At 39.9% G+C, this 13,125-nt stretch overlaps 1 long non-coding RNA gene and 1 pseudogene across 4 annotated transcripts in view; one reads left to right on the forward strand and one right to left on the reverse strand.

Moving 5' to 3' along the window:
• Window positions 1-13,125, reverse strand: part of LOC143685525 (uncharacterized) — a 113,358-nt gene that overhangs the window by 17,057 nt on the left and 83,176 nt on the right. The window contains exon 1 of one of the 4 annotated variants that reach the window (XR_013176713.1): window positions 6,628-6,824. The exons of the other annotated variants lie outside the window; for them this stretch is intronic. This is a non-coding gene — a long non-coding RNA (uncharacterized LOC143685525). Of the gene's footprint in view, window positions 1-6,627; window positions 6,825-13,125 lie in introns of those variants that run through there. 4 annotated transcript variants of the gene reach the window in all.
• On the forward strand, window positions 1,596-2,429 carry LOC143678788 (uncharacterized; annotated as a pseudogene).

The following is a 13,125-nucleotide window of genomic DNA, read 5'->3' on the forward strand; positions in this document are numbered from 1 at the left end:
CTACTTAGGGGACAGTAATTAGACTTAACCAGAACCAACTGATATTGTCATGTGGAAACATAAAAATCAATATTATTTCCAAAGGCGGACAAAGTATTCCATGTCTTCAACACAAATTCTCAGTTCCATTCATTAAGGACCAGCCAGGGTTAGGGTATATTTGGAGTAATTTAAAAAGACAGGGAACTGAGGGAAAAAAAAATGCCTCATTACAAGATCTTTCTTGACAATTCTGTCTTCTTGCCCATTTTTAAATTGAGCTTCTATGTCTTTCTTTTTCACTATATATGGTGTCACCATTTGAGCCACTGCAAAGGCCAAACCATGAAATTGGCCACTGAAGGCTTAAATAGAAGCAGCCTGAGGATGCAGCATCAGGGATCCCAGGAATGACTTTAATTTTGCCATGTTCTGAGGACCAGAGCTTCTACCAGCCATGATGTGCCCCCGAGGCTTTGGAGCCTGAGGAAACCCTGAACTTGACTCCTTAAGCCCTCTTACTTCTTCCTGAGTTCACCCCATGGTCACAAACTCTGCACTGCATTAGAAGTTGGTTCTTATGTTTGATCATGATTCTGAATGTGCCCCTAGAGCCTTCTAATTCTTCAAAGATCAGCTCAAACCTCACATCTTCTTTGATTCTATCCCTGACCACCCTACTGCCTCTGTGACTTAAATGAGTTGATAAATTTACTTGCATAACTCTCTCTAGGCATGTATCCTTTCCATTCAGCAGGATAAAAGGGAAAGCTTACAGACTTCCATGTCATAAGTATTAGGATTTAAATCTAGGCTCTGCCTCTTACTAGCTGAGTCACCATCAAGTCACTGTGAGCCTCAGTTTCTCATATGTAAATGGGGGATATTGATACTGACACCTCCAGGGTGGCTACCAAATGCTTAGCACAATGTCAGCATATAGTAACTGCTCAATAAATTCTAGTTACCTCCTTCTCCTTCCTCCTTTCCCTCACAAATTCCTTGAAAGTTAAGAACATGTGTTCATATCAACAGAACCTTTTACCCAGGAGACAGTCATTAATTGTTTGGTTGTTGATGATAATTCTGACAACTACATATCCCAAACAGAGTTGAGGAAGATTTGTGACAATTGAAGATAAATTCTCTACTCTGTCTTTCTCCTCCTCCTGGGATATCTTCCCACTGAAACAGAAATACTGTGGGCTTCCTCTGGTAGGATTCATGACTGAACAACCAAAGAAGACATTTTAGGACAGAAAGCACATATTTCCCCAGGCTTCTGTCATACTCAGCCTAAATTTACAGGGGATTGGTAATCTGATCATTGTCAGTGGACACAATAAGTGCAGACAAACCACAAGAAAGTGATGAGACTTTTTCTTAATGATTTTCTAAAATTCTACCTCGATTTTCTAAGTCTCTGCTCTTTCTCTATTACATTATGAAATATAATATGAGCCTCGACAGCTGAGGAGAGAAGTGCAGGCAGTGGGAAGATGCTGCTGTTGGGCATAAATTGCAATCAATTAGGGATATTTTCTCAGAATTAAGTTAGAAGTGTGAGTTCAGCAGTGAGCCCTCCATCACTGCTCTGACCACCTCAGAAGGGGAGAATGGATTGATCAGGAGTGAAAAAGAAGAGCTTGCTAGGAGTCAAAGAAAATGATAAAAAGTCCAGCACTAAGGCTCCTTCTCCTACCAAAAGCAAAAACCTGACAAGAAGTCCAAGGATCGCTCTAAAGATAAGAGAGGCCCCTAAGACTTGAGCGAGAAGGATCGTGGCAGGGAAAAAACCCAAAAGAGGTGCAGTGCTTCCAGCGGTAGCAGCACCAGGTCTTGCTCCAGCTCGGGCTCCAGCTCGGGCTGTAGCAGCAGGGTGGGCTCTGGCAGGCGTTCCAGCTCCTCTTCAGCCTCAGGCAGCTTGGGAAATTCCAGCATATCCCACAGCTCCAGCTCCAACAGCTTCTTGGTCTCTCAGAGTCCTCCTGGGAGCAGACACAATAGATGGCATTCCCCCTCCAAAGCGGAACCACCCAAAAGAGTTGAAAAGGAAAGAAAAAGGCAGAGTCCTTCCCCTAAACCCACCAAAGCGCACAATGGGAGGCTCACCAGAGTGTGACCAAGGATCACAGCATGGAGAGATTTTCCACCTATGGGAAAATTTAAATGATCAGCATGTCTGTGGCAAAGACGCACCCCCATCTGCCCAAAGGCTACACCTCGGTTGAGTTTGAGAATCCGAATGAAGCCAAGAAGGTGCTGAAACACAGGGACAGAGGATAAAAATAGATGGCCAGGCAATCACTGCCACAGCTGTGCTGGCCCCGTGGCCTTGGCCTCCCCTGGCCACTGCTGCCACAGACGCTGCTCCAGCTCCAGCCTCTCATGATAAAGCAGGGTCACAGATGCTCCTTGCCCCCCTGAAACTTACATCCCATCCAGGATAGGTAGGAAAGGAAATCCCTAACGCAGGGGCAGGCTTTTAAATTAGTAATTGAGACATTTCCTCTGAAGGCTGACTTTGGCCTGCAGGAATATGGGTCTGGGGTTGTACCTATAAAAATGACTGCCACAGATTCTGGCTAGAAATCTCACCCGCTCCCGATTGCAGAGAGAATTAGTTTAGAGCCAACAGGGACGGCAAACAAAGCTGCAGGGTACATGTGCTGTCCCCACCCGGGCACATTTCTCCTTTCCCCAAAGGACCTGGGACCACCTGATGACCTGGCTATGCCCCTTATGGGCCCTTGGAGAACACAGGTGAACATTTATACGGCTGCCCTTCCTGCTGGCCCTGTCCAGAGTCCCTCCAATGCAAGTCCTCTCCCTAAGCAACCTAGGGTCAGAATGCCCCAAGAAGAGCCCCTCTCTCTGCCCCCATTTGTTGGTGTGAATGGTTCCTTGTCTGTACTCGTGTGCACACCCCACACCTCCTTCTCTATGAAACTGGTGAACAACCCAAGAGCCAGCTCAGCAACGTCACCACAAAGCCACCTGCTGCAGCTGTTGTCCTGGTGGCCTTAGGGTTACCTTTGCAAAGTGTACAATGCTTTTTAGACTTTTATTGTACAGTCAGTACTATAAAGCTTCTTCTTTGAGTCTCATAACTTTGAAGCATTTTAGATAATGTAGTGTTTTGTACTTCATTATGTAGAATAAACGAATTGTACAGAATAAACCCAGGATTAGAAAGCAAAATAAATGTAATGTGAAATTTTTAAAAATGTGACTATATAAAACCTTGACCAAAAGTTGCCATCACCTACCACATGAGGCCAAAGGAAGAGATGTTTATTTTGTCTAAAACTTAAATTTTCTGTTGCGCACAATCTAGCTTAACCTGTCTTGCCAGTTCATTTAAACAACCTAAATACATGGAAGCTAAAATTGGGAATGAGATCTTGTAATTCTGTATAGCTTAATGTAATATCCTGGTATATTCCAGAGTATGCTGGGCAGATAATTCAGAAATGTTGGGATAAATCCCATGAGGGATAGGAGAAAAAAAAAGGCAACTATTTTACTTCCCTATCTGGAAAATCCCTGATATTCTCTCTAACATTAGGGACTCCCAAGTTAATAGGCCAAGCCCTTGACCTTGAGGCTTGTTCTTCTGAAACTTATTTCTGCAACGGGGAATCTAAGCCTACATATAATTATGCCTAAGAGTCATTTCTAAAGAACCTCTTTTGTTACTCAGATATGACCTTTTCTCTCCCTGAACCCAAATCTGCAAGTAAACTCATTACTCTCCGCCTTACATGGGACATGACATCCAGGGATGAAAATCTCCCTGGCAACATGGGACATGACTCCAAGAGATGAGCCTGGTCCTGGCACCATGGGATCGACAATGCCTACCTGACCAAAAGTGGGAAAAGAAATGTAACAAAATACGGTATCCATGGCTAAGAGAGTTCAAATAGAGTTGAGAGGGTATTCTGGAGGTTACTTTTATGCAAACTTCAATTACACATTGCTAATTGTCATGGTATACCAAGCCCCAACCAACAGTATTCCTAAAAACCCTAAAGAACACCCAGAGCTCTATCTGATGCTCTATAAAAGTTTCACTCACAAAATTTATTTTTCAGAAACTTAAACTTCCAAATTGTCCCAATGCTGAACAAGCCCTGAAACCCAGTCTCTCAAAGAACATCAACTAGTTGCATCTCCCTACCCTGTAACATAAAGAAGTTAGAATGGTCATTGCCCAAGTATCCCTGAAGATTGGGAGAAGGATCAAGTGAGAGGGAGGAGATGTAATAGAGCAGATAGGATCTAACAAATGATTGTGACTACTGAATCACTATATTGATATTTCTTGTTGGTCGCTAGTGTATGAGAATAGCTAGAAGGAAATTCCTGAAATTGTGGAACTGTAACCCATACCATACTTTGAAATTTGCTTTATAACTACTTGTTAAATTGTACTTTGAAATTTATCACTTTTCTGCATCAATGTTATATTTCACAATAAAAAAAATGTTAAAAAAAAAAAATACAAGACCCAGTAGTCACATCTGCATAAACTTGTTTTATCCTTGGGAAAGGACCACTGTTCTAGGGCCCTAGAGTCTCAGGGATGTTTAGAGTTGTCCCTCAGTAAAGTGGTACAATCATCAAATAAAGTTGGGAAAAATCATACTTTTGCATTCTGGTAGGGTTCCTTAATGGGAAGTCATATGTGACACTGCAGAGCAGAAGTAACAACTTCTCTAAGACCTCTTTCAGACTTGGTCTATGCTTAATCATGCAACTCCAAGAATTCCCATTTAATTTTGTTTTACAAGGTGGCTCCCAAAACTTTTCAATCATTTGTTTCAGAGGAACTACTAACGTCTTGGAGACACTGGTGTCCCACAGAACTACAATTTGGGAAAAATTGATCTGGTCCATGCAGATTTTTTAGAGGTGAGATCACTGAAACCCTAAGATGTCAGGACTAACTAGTGACAGAAAACACAAGCCTTGAGAGAATTTGGCTTTCTCTTCCTTAGATAAACAACAATCAGTGTATTCATTTAACAGCACTAGAAACAAACAGCCTGTGAGGGGTACAACCAAGGCAGTGTGACCAGAGGAAGGGGTGACCAATTTGCCCCGGGGCAGAGATGATGGCAAAACTGTATTGCTATAATTCACTCATTTATTACTCATTTATTCCACAAAGATTTCCTGAGTGTCTGCTGTGCCCAAAACTTGTTCAATGCTGCAGATATGAAGATTACTAAGACGCAATCCTGCCTTCAAGTTGCCCACTATCTAAAAACAGGCTTGCAACTGATGAGCTTAAGGCAGTGACAGAACTTCTATGGTAGAAGCTCATTTCTACCTAAGACCCTAGGAAATCAGGGAAGGATGTTTCGGGCAGTAATATTTTGAGCACCTCCTAAAAGACACACATTGACTGTTTTGTAAAACTCATGGAAAGTTTTTCTCAAAAGCCAAAAGAGTCTCAAGTCTCAATTGTTCAAGTTAATGAGAACAGCAGCACAGATAATACAAAACAGGGACCAAGGAAAAAGCTAGCTCCCTGCTTTAGTATGCACGATATGGCTATACGCCCTTCCCCCCAACAGCAGATTGCCTGCCTAATTGTGTTTTCTTAAAGCAAATGCTAACATCGGTTTATATCCCTTGAGCACACACCAGCTGGATAGTAGGAGGAAGCCAGTTCAGCATTAAAAATTGACCGCAGATAATTTAGAGGGCAGAAAAGTTACAGACAGATAACAGAGTGGAATATATCGTTATTTATAACCAGTGAGGAATTGTCCCAACCCCCCTGCAGGCGCATCTCCCATCTTTGCTGAGGTTGTGGTCTGGTTACAACTCTTAATAGACCCTTTTTATGAATATATCAGTAGGAGAACAAACAAGGTCACATGAAATTTAGAGGACATTAATGAGACCTATGTAATTGAGACAACCGGAAATGCAGTTGTTAGATCATTTTCAAGGGCCTAAGATCTGAAATTTGCCTTTCACTTTGCAAATCATCTCCTCACCAGCAACTGTCCACTATAAACACTCTCCAAGGCCCACAAAGCAATGGGCCTTTAAAGAATGCTCCATGAAGTAACTGAATCAAATTAAACTGCTGTTTGCTTTGCCACAGAATCTCTGACAAATAAAATGGAAGATGCTATTGCCATTTTCATTGACTAGAAGAGATCTTTAACAGGAGAAAAATAGGAGAAAGAAACTAAAATGTCAGTTGCTGACGCTGACATTCCCTGCCACTCGGTAAATAAACATAACATCTATCAGTTGTCATGGAAACGTTCCGCCTGATTCTGAGCATCAAAGCTCAACAATAAAGAGACCCTGATATTTGAAGCTGTGCACAAACAACTCTTTTGGCATTTCTCATGAGCTCGCCAGTACAAGAGCTAACATTTTCCCTGTTTGTTTTCTTTCTTAGGCATGAATGCATTTACTTTGGAAAAAGAAACGTGTATCTTAGAAAACTATTAAAAATATTTGAATACAACTACCTTGGCAAGCCCTGCCTTCCCCGCTTCTCCCCCCGCCTCTCTTTTAACCTTTGCCTGAGAAGAATTTAAATGGCATATTTAGTCACTACATATTGTGCTTCCTGTACCAAAGGCTGCATAAAAGGGATTGATTTAAATCACTTACAGTAACCATGTGGGGGGAAGAGGATCCAATGTTCTGCATCAAATGCTCCTGGGTCCATAATAAGCAGCCACAAAGCCAGACAACAAATGAGTGTGTTTGCATTTGTCTTTTCTTTGACAAAGAATTCATCTGTGGTAAAGATTATCGCATTTTTTCAGCGTTCAATGAGAAAGCAGCCCAGATATGTGGGCGCAGATGGAAGATACTTAAGCCTCTATCACTCAAGTAACCAGTCTCAGAAACGTTGGCTAACCAAAGTTAGAGCAGGTTCCTATTATAACTTTTTTTTTTAATCGTGGAATTTACAACACCTCACAAAGCAGCAATGGACCAAGTTTAATGGTTTCAACTGAAAGCCACTACAGCTTTGGGCTCAGAAATGGTTAATAATAATCAGCTGAGAGGCAGGACACCCCTCACACTTCAGAGCTCCACTCAAACATTTAGCATTTCCACAACTCTCAAGTTTTTTGCAACTGAGGCATAAGTCAGAGGGGATTTAAATTCCTGGCTTTCTGGCATTTTTCTAGTTATAAATTCCACGCATTCCTAAGCAACATGTCCCATAACCAGAGCTGAGGATGAGAGTAGACTCCTGCTCCCCTCTAGGCCTTGAAACAATTCTTTCTGAAAAATAGTTAAAAGATTTTTTTAAAAGACTTCTGAAACAAAGCCAAGAGGGTTTTACATTTCTCCCAGCTGTCTTCCAGGCCTTCCTCATCTTTGGACGTAGCCATCTCTTGGTTTTTCCAATGGATCCTATTAATCCACGTCTACATACTGAAAATGGTTCAGACATTCAGAGGTAGGGAAGTAATGGAAGAGGAAAATGAATGAGGTCAATTCATGGGCTCCATCAACATTTCGCTCCAGGACCACTTGTGTCAGAAATTCAGAATCACCTGAGATGCTGAAATTCAGATTCTCCAACCCAACTGAGGCACACCATATCCGGGCAGAGGACTAACACTGTTTAGCAAATGGCATCAGATGATTTTCATCAGGGAACTTTGTAAAATCATGGGCTAAGCCTTAACCTCTAAAGGTAGAGCCCGGGAATCTGCATTTTAGCTACAGTGCCCGGCACAAGCTTAGACCCGTGAATATTTGAGATATTGGATTAATGTAGCCTTTATTATATCTGTTTTTCCAGAGGCAAAACCATTGTCTATATGCTCATATTTGCATTTATTTTTTGTTGTTTTTCAAATAGGCTTTTACCGCCCATTTTTTAGACACGGAAGCATGTTTGAAAAGTTAGTGTGTGGTCCGCTGCTTGCCCTGTTGATGTCATGCTGGGAATCAGAGCATCTTTGTGACTTTAGTCCTTCTACTTCTCTGAGCACCAATTTCCATGTGATAAACTTTCTAGATTCTCTTGTAAAAATGTGAGGAAATAGAAGAGGGAGAAAAGGCTACGAAATATTTTTTTGCCAGTTAATATCCTTTTCTGGGAATCCTAACACTTTCCTGAATATCACCCCAGCTACCTTCCTGCAGGAATATGTGGCTGGAAGAGGGCTTTGGAGACGCGAAGCTGAGGAGGTGTGTGTTCAAATTCACGTTTACCTCCTGTGGGCCAAGTGATCTTGTGCCAGCCACTTGCGAGCCCTAAGTCTCAATTTCTTTATTCTAAAAGGAAGTGATGGTGCTGACTTCATAGAACTGTTGACAAGATTAAAAGGAATGGAAACGCCTACAGCAGCCTTTTTTCCTTCATCACAGAACACAAGTCCTCAGATCCCTCTGTCTTCTGCAGGTATGTGGACGCTGATTCTCTCCTGTCTGGTGTCCTGTGCTGCTCTTTGACCTTAGCATGATGAAAACATGATGTGGATGGAAGGAAGAATAGAGCAGAGTCAGCATGCATGGCCTTGAAAATGTGATGGAGAATTTAATGAAAGGCAGGATCTGAAGGCCATGACACCTAATGGATATGAACAGTGAAACCAGGAAAAGGGAGGGTCGGTTATGGTGGGGAAGAAGACTACTTTTGGAATTAAGAGATCTGGATTCAAGGCCTTATTCTGCCCCTTATTAGTTGTGTAAGTTCTGAAAAGCCATTTCCTCTCTGATTCTCTTTTTTCAGTTCTATAAAACCAGGCTGGAAATAGCTTTAAATTAAATAAGAAACTGTATAAAATACCTGAAACATAATAGAATGAACCATTATTCAATAATGGTGGTCGTAATACTTATTAACACCTCCAAGTCACTGAGCCCTCTTGTGCCTCAGTTTCCCCATTGGTGAAGTGCGGTCATAAGAGAACCCTAGGGCCTTCCAGCTCTAACATGCCCTGTATCTCATCAGGAATGATGAGTTTGGTCTATGCATGTTGAGCGCAGGTTGGGATTCACATGGAAAGTTTCCTGGGCAAGGTGCAAAGGCAGATTAAGACCTCTACAGAAGTAGTTCTCAAAGTATGAGCACCAGCCTCTAAAGGGTATTCTGGAAATTTGTGGGGAGATTTTTTTCTTTAGTGCGATTTTATTGAGATATATTCACACAGCCAAGAAACCCTCTGAAGTATGCAAACACTGGTTCACAGTATCACCACATGGCTCTACATATAGCCCCAGGATCAAATTTAGAACATTTTCATTATTCCAAAAAAAGAAATAAAAAGAAAACCCTAATCCTCCCATACTTCATACCGCCCCTGCCATGATTTATCCACATTGTTGATAACAATGTGTTACTGCTGATGAAGAACAGAGCATTAAAATCCTACTGTTAACTACAGTGAATAGTTTGCAGTATTTTCCCTATATACCTCTCTATTATTAACTCCTGATAATACGGTCATACATCTGCTCTACTTCATGAAAGAACTTTGCTATATTACACAGTCACTCATGAATACTGTCCACCACAAGATTCACTATGTTATACATTCTCGTATTTTAACCTCCAAACTTTCTTCTGGTGACATATATGACTCTAAACTTCCCTTTGCTACCACACTCAGCCACCACTCAGCACTGTTCATTGTTCTCACAGTCATATGCTACCACCACTTCTATCCATTTCCAAACATTTCAATTCACCCTCGTTAAACATATCAATCAACCGTTCCTCATTCTTTATCCTCATTCTATATCCTGATAAGCTATATTTGATGTCTATGACTTTGCATGTTATAGTTAGTTCATATCAGTGAAATCGTAAAATGTCTGTCCTTTTGTGTCTGACTTATTTCACTCATCATAATGTCTTCAAGGCTTATCCATGTGGTCACGTGCTTTGGGACCTCATTCCTTCTCTCTGATGAATAATAGTCCATCGTATGTATACATCACATTTTGTTTATCCACTCATCTGTTGATGGGCATTTGGGTTGTTTCCATCTTTTGGCAGTTACGGATAATGCCGCTATGAATATCAGTGTGAAAATGTCTGTTCAAGTCTCTGATTTCAGATCTTCTCAGAACATCCCAAGTAGCAGGATTGCCTGGTCATAAAGCAACTCTGTATTTAGCTTCCTGAGGAACCGCCCTTGTGAGGACATTTTTGATGAGCAAAGTGACTGGAGGGCACAGCCAACACTTGCGGATGGAAACCTGAGGCAGCAGAGGCCCCTGCAATGTATGCAGCATAAACCCATCACTGCATTGTCCTGCCTGACGTTTGCATGCCTCACCCCCCACCCAGATTTTCATGTAGGGCCTTACTTATAAAAGTGTGGTCTGTGGACCCATGGAGGTCCCTGAGACCCTTTCAGGGGGAACTTGAAGTCAAAACCATTTCATGACGTATTTGCCTTTTCACTGAATTGATGTTTGCAGTGATGGGATAAAAGCAGTGATAGGTAAACTGATGGCGTTTTAACACACATCAACGCAGTGGCACTCAACTGTATTGCTCTATTGGTAAATGTATTCTTCAATATCATGTACACACAGTTTAAATAAAGAAAGAAATATAAATAAATATTTATTTATTTTCACTTAAGAATGTCCTCAACAAAGCAATAAATATTATTGATTTCATTAAAACTTGACCTCAAGTACAAACCTCTTTGCATTCTATTTGACAAAATGCTACACATCAAAATACAATGGTTATCTCAAGGAAAAGCAGTTGGCACAATTTTGTTTCAGATGAACTAGTTGCTTTTTTTTTCTCATGGAATACCATTTTCACTTGAAAGAACAACTTGCAGACCAACTGATTTTTCAGATCTTGCAGGTATTTTCTCAAAAATGAACCAAGTGACTATATCATTTTCAAGAAAACAGTTGTTTGTTTCTAATAATAAAATTCAAACAAAATAAAACATTTTGGAAAATTTGTACCCAACACTGTGAGCTTGATGACTTTTCAATACTTCAAGATTTTTCTGATGAGCTCAGAGGTGATATTTACAAATGTTATTTATTGGTATTGTATCATAAAGTGTATCAACATTTGGAAAGTTTGTATAACTCATTGAACCACTATTTTCCAAATGACCAATCCATGGTGTTTTGAAATCATGTGCAGATAAAAGATCCATCCCAAGTACAAGAAAAACCAATGGATTTTAATGTAACAGAATACAAGAAAATAATTCATTGGTATTTGTGATAGTTTGAAGCTGTATGTGCCCCAGAAAAACATGTTCTTAAACCTAATCCATTCCTACGATCCAAACCCATTATAAGTAGGACCTTTTGATGAGATTACTTCAGTTAAGGTGTGGGCCACCTCAACCAGGATGGGTCTTTTCATCTTATTTACTGTAGTCCTTTATAAGAAAAAGATTTCCAGAAAAAGAGAGAGAAAACCATAGAAGCAAGAAGCAGAAATCAACAACACCCGGAAGAGAGTGAGAGACCAGCAGATGTCACTGTGTACATTGCCATATGACCGAGGAGCCAAGGATAGCTGACAGTTGGTCTTCTGGAAGAAAGTATCACCTTGATGGTACCTTGGTTTGGACATTCTCCCCACCTCAAAAACATGAGAGAATGAATTCCCATTGTTTAAGCTAACCCATTACATGATATTTTCTTTGAGCCACCTAGAAAACTAAGAAAATATGATTTCAGATTCCACATTGCAACTAATCTTTAAGAAACTACCACTAAATTTCCCCACCTGGGGAAGATCTGATATTCTTGCAGGTGTTAGAGACTGCCAATTCAATGGCCCAAGCTCTCAATCTTGGGACTTGCACTTATGAAACTTATTCCTGCCAAGAAGAAGCAAAGCCACATGGGGACATGACTCCCAGGGGTATAAATCTCCCTGGCAATGTCAGACCATGATTCCTGGGATAAGCCTGGCCTTGGCATCATGGAATTGAGAAAGCCTTCTTGACCAAAAAGGGGAAGACAAATGAAACTAAGTAAAGTTTCATCAGTGGCTGAGAGATTTCAAATTGAGTTGAGAGATCATTCTGGAAGTTATTGTTATGCAGACTATAGATTCCTTTTTCAGTTTTCGGTGTATTGGAGTAGCTAGAGGGAAATGCCTGCAATGTTGACCTGTAATACAATAGACTTGATTCATGAAGATGATTCTATAACTATGTAGCTTTATGCTGTGACCATGTGATTGTAAAAACCTTGTGATTGACACTTCCTTTATCAAGTATATGGGAAGATGAGTAAGAAAATAAAGATAACCAATAAATAAATAAATAAATAATAGAAGCGGTATAGGATGTTTCAGGTGTTCTTTTTTACTTTTATTCTTTTCTTTGGAGTAATGAAATAGTTCAAAGATCAATTGTGATGATGAATGCCAGCTGTATGATGATACTGTGAACAACTGATTATACACTTTGAATGACTATACGGTATGTGAATATATAATATATCTCAATGAAATTTCATTTAAAAAAAGGAAAGAAACTACCACTTGAGTTTTGTGTCTTATCAAAAAAGAATACCCACAATTATCTGAAAAGTCTACTAAAATACTCTTACATTTTCTAACTATATATCTGGGTATAGCTAGATTCTCTTCATATACTTCAAACAAAAGAACATGTCATGACAGATAAAATAGAGAAGATGAAATGACAATCAAGTTGTCTTTTATTAAGTCAGACATTAAAGAGACTTGCAAAAATGTAAAATGACACCATTCTCCTCACCAAATTATTCTTTGTTTTGGAAAATGTAATTATTTTTAATAAAAATGTCATTTACATTAACATGTAATGGATTTATTATTATATTAAATAAGTCAATAAGCAAATATTTTAACATTTCATCAGCTTTAATTTTTAATATAGTAAGTATCAATCAGTATAACTCACATAAACAGAATCTCATAGGGGATCTCGATAGTTTGTAAGAGTATCAAGAAGTTCTGTGACCAGACAACCACTCATATCAGAAAAAAAAAAAATCAATGATCGGACCCTAGAATCTGTTCTATATTCAAACACGAAGCACTTTTGTATGTTCTAAGATGCACAAACTTCTAGGACTAAAATTACAGTATAAGATTATATGTTGCTTGGTTAAAAGTTTGACCAAGAATTGTTTACCATTTCATAAAGTCAC

Source organism: Tamandua tetradactyla, chromosome 1, assembly GCF_023851605.1.
Source record: "Tamandua tetradactyla isolate mTamTet1 chromosome 1, mTamTet1.pri, whole genome shotgun sequence".
Lineage (NCBI taxonomy): Eukaryota > Metazoa > Chordata > Mammalia > Pilosa > Myrmecophagidae > Tamandua > Tamandua tetradactyla.